Source organism: Rhincodon typus, unplaced genomic scaffold (assembly GCF_021869965.1).
Source record: "Rhincodon typus isolate 14 unplaced genomic scaffold, sRhiTyp1.1 hic_rhity00000652, whole genome shotgun sequence".
NCBI classification, from domain to species: Eukaryota; Metazoa; Chordata; class Chondrichthyes; order Orectolobiformes; family Rhincodontidae; genus Rhincodon; species Rhincodon typus.
Window position 1 is genome coordinate 11,814 of NW_025966290.1, and position 8,365 is coordinate 20,178.

Consider the following 8,365-nt stretch of genomic DNA (forward strand, 5'->3'; position numbering starts at 1 on the left):
CCCTAACCTGTTCTTCCTCCCACCTATCCCTTCCTCCCACCTCAAGCCGCACCCCCATCTCCTACCGACTAACCTCATCCCGTCCCCTTGACCTGTCCGTCCTCCCTGGACTGACCTATCCCCTCCCTAACTCCCCATCTACACTCACCTTTACTGGCTCCATCCCCGCCTCTTCGACCTGTTTGTTTCCTCTCCACCTATCCTCTCCTCTATCCATCTTCTATCCGCCTCCTACTCTCTCCCTATTTATTTCAGAACCCACTTCCCCTCCCCCTTTTCTGATGAAGGGTCTAGGCCCAAAACGTCAGCCTCTCTGCTCCTATGATGCTGCTTGGCCTGATGTGTTCATCCAGCCCTGCACCTTGTTGTCTCGGATTCTCCAGCATCTGCAGTTCCTACTATCTCGGAAAGAATGAGCCTTTTCTTGTTGTGTTAAATTGGCTTTCAGTGTTCTTTGGCCTCTCTGGTCCACTCCAACATTAATAGTGTCAGTACCTCACATTTTGCTTTAATTGAAAGAACTTTATATACGTTGTTGGGAGTTTTTTTTATTTATTGAATTTCAGTTTCTTTAGCTGTCATGGTAGGATTTGAACCTGTGTCTCCAAAACATTAAACAAAAACCCGAAAGAACTGCAGATGCTGGAAATCAGAAACAAAAACAGAAATTGCTGGAAAATCTCAGCAGGTCTGGAGGCAAACATGGAGAGTAATCAGAGTTAATGTTTCGGGTCTAGTGACCTTTCCTCCAAACATTATCTACACTCTGAATTACTGGCCCAATGACATTACCACTACCCACCATTTCCCTAAGCTCTTCCACTGAGAAGGGCAGCACATCAGATGCATGGCAACAGCATCAATTCCAAGCCACACATCATCCTGACTGAACCAGATTGTTGTTTCTCCCCTGTCATTGGGTTAGAAACCATTTCAATAGCGCTACGAGTGTTCCTGCATCCATTGGTCCGAATAAATCATTTTGGACTTGAAACATTAACAGATCCACTTGGCTTCTCCACCAATTTCTGTTCTTAGATCTGTAGTGCTACAAGAAGGCAGGTCAGTATCGCCTTCTCCAGAGCAATTAGAGATGAGTAACAGATGCTGGCCTAGCTCGTGATGCCCACTTCCCATAAGTGAAAATGAAACATTCTACTATATTCCTCAAAAGAGAGATTTCAAATATTTTCCAGAGTCTGTTCAGGGATAGCAGCAGCTTTCATGCCATATTAGTCTCTGATTCAGATTTGCTCTGACCTTTGGAAGTACCTGCAGATTTCTCTTCCTCCCTCAAGTAAATCTTTATCCTTGGAAAGGTATTCCTGGCCCTCCTCCATCCACTTCTTGTTACACTGACACTGACTCAGATTCCAGTTCTGATCAGCAGCTAAAATGAACTCTCCAGAATTATTACTGTGCAGAATGAGGCCATTTGGTCCATCATGTCAGCACCGGCTCTATTATTTAGTAGGGTTGTTTTACCTCCTGCACCCCCCCATATCTCTGCACACCACTACTAGCAAAAACAACATCCAATGCCCTCTTGAATGCCTCAATTGTACCTACCTCTACCGCATTTCCATGCAGGTCTTTCCATATCCAAATACTCGCAGAATGTAAAAGATTTTCTTCACTCATTTGCACATCACTTTGAATCTATGCCTTTTCAGTCGTTTCTTTTACAACCAGAACCAGCTTCACCCCATCTACTCTATCCAGCCTACTCATGATTTTAAAAACATCTATCAAGTCTCCTCTCAGCATTTCTCTCTCCAAGGAGAACAGTCCCAACTTCTCAAATCTGTCCTCATTTGAAAGTCACTCAGTGTATGGTTGTCAATGGGTGTTTAGAAAATGTCTTTTACAAACTGAAACAGCTTCTATTCTGTCTAGCTGGCACATGATTTTGAAGAGCAGTCTGAACTTCCCATTCAGGGAAGCTCAGACATGGAGGCCTCAAAGTTGGACCTCAGCAACTGTGAGAAAGCCCTTCAGCCTGCAACAGTGAGCAGTCTCAGGCTCTGTTTGTGTCCATGACTCCAACCCTGATTGCTGGGCAAGGAATAGTTGGCTTAAAAACAGTGCTAAAGTGAGAAACTGTTCATGTTTCATTGTGTTCCATTAGGATTTCTCAAAATTTCCAGTGTCTGTAGTATTTTGCTTTTGTCGCAAGGAACTATTTGAGATCAATTCATTGCCATTTCATCCTGTTCACCAAATAGTATAGAGTATTCAATCACACTTCTTACACAATTTCTTTCTATTGTAAAGCATAGAAGCAAGAGTTACATAATCAAACATGGAAAAGATACTTTATTAGAACTCCCATTAAACTGCAGGGTAGAAAGAATGTGTCCAGTTTCACAGAGTGAGCAGCAATTCCCTGAATTTATAAAGGAGGGTTTTGGATGTCAGCAACATGTTACAAAAATGGACACTGATCAATTGGCACATCTCACTGTGGATCAGGAAGCACATTTCCAATATTGACTTAAAGGGAGACTTCAGATTTTGACCAATTTCACCTTAGAAAGAAAATCTGTTCTCCTGCCTTCTCTTAGTTAACAGTAAATTCAACAGAACATCAAGTGAACCGAGAAAAAAAGTGGAGCTAAAACCACACAGATTACATTCTTGTTTCTGGTACTAATTTCCATCTTTTCACCTCAATACTTTTAAACGAAACTTCTCCTCATAAATCATTGACTGTTCCTTGGGGAAAAAAACCCTGTTGATCTATTTATTTTATACTGATCAAACTAATTATATCTGGCCACTAATTTTGTGGCTAGTCTTGAAGATTTATCAATTCTGCATAAATAGAAAAAAAGTTTTCAGTAAACGAGGCTTCTGTGAATTTATTTGCCAACTTTTAAATAAAATTAGATGTAGAATAGGCTGGTCCTGCAATCACATTGCACAATTTAAAATATTAAAAGTCAACTGACAGGTTGGTTTCAAAATAACACAAGTAGATGCATAGCGATAGTACTGTGCTTATCCACAACAACTCAAAAGCTACTGACGCACATTTCCAATACTCATCTGCCAGTCACAGCAATTGCTCATGTGAACCGAGAGAATGCCAGCAGATTACCAATTGCACTCATCCCCAGGGCTAAGTCTGAATATACCTGGCACTAGCATCCAACCATAAATGTATTTTACAATGAGGGTAACTTGATAGGAATCAACAGCACCACCTATCACTAACCCCTGCTCCCAACATCCCTCCAATTCCAGTCACAGCTCCTTCACCACCACTGAAATCACTTGTAGCAGCTCAGCTAACTTAGCAAAGGCATGGAATTCAACAAGGGGGTGATCTCTCTTAACTTTGTGAGCATTGGGTATTACTATATGGCCCATCACAGGGAGCTGAAATGTGTTTTTTAAACAGTACAGATAAAAACCATACATACGGGATAGTGCCTTCTGCACAATAAAGTTGGTCAAAAGCTGCAATTTCCCATTAAACATAGCACCTTTGACTGTAATCAATAAGACAAGCACTTTTATAGATATTTATATAGATAACTCTTACATTTTGCCTCATTCACCTACATTGCAGTGCAACGTATCTTGAAATATTTTATATTATTGGTTTGTATATCTACATAACACGTTAACATTTAAAATTCTTGATAGATAAAATAATAAAATATACAAAAAATATAAACTGGTCAACAAGCAGGGAATGTTGGATGAAAGTATTTTACATTTTTTAACCTGGAATTGACTAGGAAGACTTCTATCATTATCATTGCAATTTTTAATAAAAAGTAATCTCTTTCCAATGAGAGAACAACCCTATGGTCCGGTAGAACTATGGCAACTTTTAATTTTAAAACCACCAATTAAATTTTGACTATGGAATGATACCATTCAGAAAATGACCACTTGCAACATGAGGTGTTCTTCAAGTGAGTCACTTGGTTCAATTTCCTGTTTGCTATATGAAACATCTAATAACGCTCTTTCACCGAAGCAACAATCTAATTTTTTTTTGAAAGCAGATGTTGTGGTGAACTCAGCTTCATCAGTGGTTTCTGATGGATAATTCAACATTCTGATCACCCTTCATGTGAAGACTTCCTTTCTTGGTTCTCCTTTAACTATTTTCTGCAATTATCCACATTTCCGTTTCTGGTTACCATTTCATTGACAAGTGGAAACAATCACTAATAGCTTTCAGACCTTATGAATTATGATTACTTAAGAAGATCAGCCTTTCAAAAGCCATAAATTTTCAAGCCTCTCTTGGGACAGTAATCTTTCAACTCTGGTAATAGTTTAGTGAACCTCTGTTTCACCTTTCCTAATATGGAGCCCCTTAAGAATTCTATATGTTTCAATGAGATCACCTCTCATTCTTCTAAACTCCGGTGAGTCCCAACCTGTTTAGACTTTGCTCATAAGACAATCCCTTCATACCAAGGATCATCCTAGTGAACCTTCTCTGAACTGCCTCCAATGAAATAATACCTTTCTTTAATAAGGGGACCAATTATACCAATACAGTATCAACTACTAGTGATGGATTACATTATGACGTGCATTCTAACAATCTGAAATAACAGGGTGTGTCCAGCAAGGGGCTCATTGTGGTGGTTTCCAATCACTAACACATCTAAGCTGCTGTCTCAGGATAAATGTATCAAGCGATTTTTTACAACTCCATTATTCCCCCTCCTCCACTGCATGGTGCCAGTTTGTTCTATTGATGTGAGCAGGACTTTGAGTGGGCAGGTCATGTGCAAGCAATTGGCTGACAGTGGTGTGCAACATTGGAAGATTAAAAATGAACATTCCTTCCCTCAACAACAGCTCAATTTCAAATGAACACTTTTTTATTCCTGGCATCACTGGGCAGACCAGAATTTATTCCTATCCCTATTAGTTGCCTATTTGTTACCCCATCCCTGTTAGCCCAGAGGGCAGTTAAGTATCAGCAACACTGCTGTGGGTCTGGAGTCACATGTAGGCCAAACCAGCTGTTTCCTTCCCTAAAGAACATCAGTGAACCAGATGGGTTTTTCCTGACAATGGTTTCATAGTCTTCATTAGACTGTTAAACTTCCCAGATATTTATTGAATTCAAATTCCACAATCTGCCATGGCAGGATTTTAACCTATGTCCCTAGAACATTTGCTCAGTTTTAATAGTCTAGTGCTAATACCACCAGGTCATCATCTCCCCAAGGTGATATTTATCCAACACTTGACTTCAAACCAACACATCTAAACATTTCTGAGCACTGACTATTAAAGCTGGAGTAGGAGATTAAAACCTTTCATATGGTTGTACCCTCATCCAGGCAGGAAGTTCAGCACCAGCACACACTGCCCATGGGCATAGTAAAATGATGCATAGCTTGTTTATGACAGACTTGACAGAAAAATGAACCTTGTTAAACAGTAATGTAAGTATCAAATAAGTGATGATCTTTTCCCCATTATTTCCTAGTGCTGATTCAACAGTCTTGCCCAATGTAGTTTCAGCTATAATATACTGGAACAGGAATCTAATTCAGTGGATATTGGTCTTGGGGGGTTTGGGGGATAGAATAGAACAGTTAACTCACCTCAGCCTGGTAGGAAAGTCAGTGGCAAACTGACAGATCAGAAAGAAGCTCACTGCAAGCTGGCACCACTCACTGGGAAGGAGCTCCAGCCCTTGGAAGCTCCCGGCCAGTAGCCCCTGCAGTGGCTGTTCCCAGTGGTGGTCACTGTGGTACTGCAGGTAGGCCCAGAAATAAGACAGTATGGGTTCCAGAGTCCAGGGTGCTGGGCTGTGAAAGGTTTGGAAAACTCAGGGAGGGGATCAGGTTGGATGGAAGGCAGGGGTTCAATCTTTCTGGGAGGATGTGCCCTTTTTGCACAAAGGGCACCCCCTGAAAACAGTGCTCCCCTTTACCTCTTGCTGTTTCATAAGTAAAATGCCTGGCCAGTCCCACCCATCTGCCTGTGCCAATGGTATTTTGGGGAGGGAAAGCAGCTGTTTCCAGCATGTGCTCACCCTCTGTGTTAAGGGGTGAGCTCAGAGGTTGACTAGCCACTTGACCTATGTCACACGCCTATCATATTCACCAGTCCCACTGTCTCCAGTATAACAAGGATCATTTGAATGGGTTATTATCTGCTCCTGTCTCCTCCGTTCACTCCCTGATCTCAAATACGTGTCTCACAGCGAATGGGTGGAGGAGATGGGGAGATTTGGAGCTGGGATCAGGCTGTGTACTATGGTGACTATACCGATGATGGGGTATGTTGCTCACCAAAACATGTCATCTGGTGACAGCTAGGGAATAAGTGATGTCACACACTCTTCACAGATTCTGCTCAATTCTGCATCGTAAACCTGCCAGAAAGCATGAGTAACCTGGCCAAATACGAGCCCAAATACTCTGGACATCTACAGTCACACCTTTACTGGGACGTACGGATTATCACAGAGAGACGAGACAACAGAAGAATATGTTAATTGGGTGAGATGAAAAAGGATAGGAGGCTCATAGCAATAAACACTGGCATGGACCTGATGGGTCAAATGGCCTGTTTCTGTGCTGTAAGTAGTTTATAATCCAAATATCAATTGCCAAATATTACAGACTAAATTCCTGTCTATGAACTAAAGAGAAACTGTATTTACCTTGCAAATTTGTGTTATCCTTCTTCCATAATGACTCACGTGTCAAAACAAAAAAGTACTTTTAACAGAGATAGTAGGAACTGCAGATGCTGGAGAATCCGAGACAACAAGGTGCAGGGCTGGATGAACACAGCAGGCCAAGCAGCATCATAGGAGCAGAGAGGCTGACGTTTCGGGCCTAGACCCTTCATCAGAAAAGGGGGAGGGGAAGGGGGTTTTGAAATAAATAGGGAGAGAGTGGGAGGCGGATAGAAGAGGGATAGAGGAGAGGATAGGTGGAGAGGAAACAAACAGGTCGAAGAGGCGGGGATGGGGCCAGGAAAGGTGAGTGTAGGTAGGGAGTTAGGAAGGGGATAGGTCAGTCCAGGGAGGACGGACATGCTATTTAAGGAACACCTCAAAGTCTGTAGGGTTACCTTAGAAACAGCACTCAGTTTGAGACTAGTCCAATTTACAGTGTCTGTGATTAGACACCAGTTTTATCTTGAGGTACACAATAGGAAATGAGTAGGCTCATAGCCACAGGCATAGGAGGAGTTTCTACACCTCCTGACCTCACAACAAAATAAGTGTTAAAAAATCTATTTAAGCAGTGCCTGTGTTTCCTTTAAGGACAATTCAGTTACCATCATTACAGACAGGTAGAATATTATCAACATGTCCACCCTCCACACCCTCAAAACTGGATCATGATACGACCTTGATTTCCATATTACAGGTGGTCTCCTATTGAACCAGGCAACAAATCCAGCCATCTCTCCTACAATCCTAACTTGAGACCATGGTGCCCTTAATGCTATTGCAAATAGGGTGGTGAGTTACAAGCTAATTTAATGCCCAATGCAACCCTGTTTATGCCTAGGGTATTTAAATTTAGCCACTGAGGTGGCAATTTGGGTGATAAATTGGCTGAATTATTTATCTAATAAAGAACCTGCCCTAAGTCTGTAGGTGATGAAAATCAGACAGATTCTGTAGTGGCCAAGTGACCTGCTGGACCAGCTAAAGCTGAATAGCACCCCCAGAATCAGATAACCCCATACCTACATATTTTTAAATGAATTATCAAGGTCAACACAGATTCCCTTAAAAGCAGCAGGATATATTGTGCATTAGATGGTGCAACAAATCTACAATTGCAAAGCTACAGATCATACGAGCAAGCCACAAGAGACAAGCTTGCTATTATTTATCTCTTTTATACTATGTACAAACTTATACCTGGGAGATGATATTCTCTCTTATTACTTTCCTGAGGATTTTTTTCTATTTGAGTTGTCTTTGTTGAGAACGGTTCTACCCTGAATCCAATCACTCACATCTCCTTTTGAGCTGGTTTTGGGTCAGTTACACTGGCAGATAAGTAGCAATTTGTGCTTCTGCTGATCCCACTCTGACTGGTAACAAAGGCTGACCGGAGCCTTTAGAAAAGCTCACTACCATTTGGCTGTATACAAAAAGAATGTTCACATGAGAGTAACGTCTTCAGTATCTCGCAACAGTGGAAATGGAGATTGTGGGCACTCCTGATTGAGAGAATTGGTGCATAGCCATCTCAGCTGCAAGGAACTGGACAATAGCGTAGTGAATGCAAATGTTTATGAAGTCCACTTGCTACTCTCCATTTTACTTGTATGAATATCCAGGTCAGTGACTGGAGCAGAAATGATGAAGCACAATTATTTCTGCTGCATGGATATCCAGCCCTGT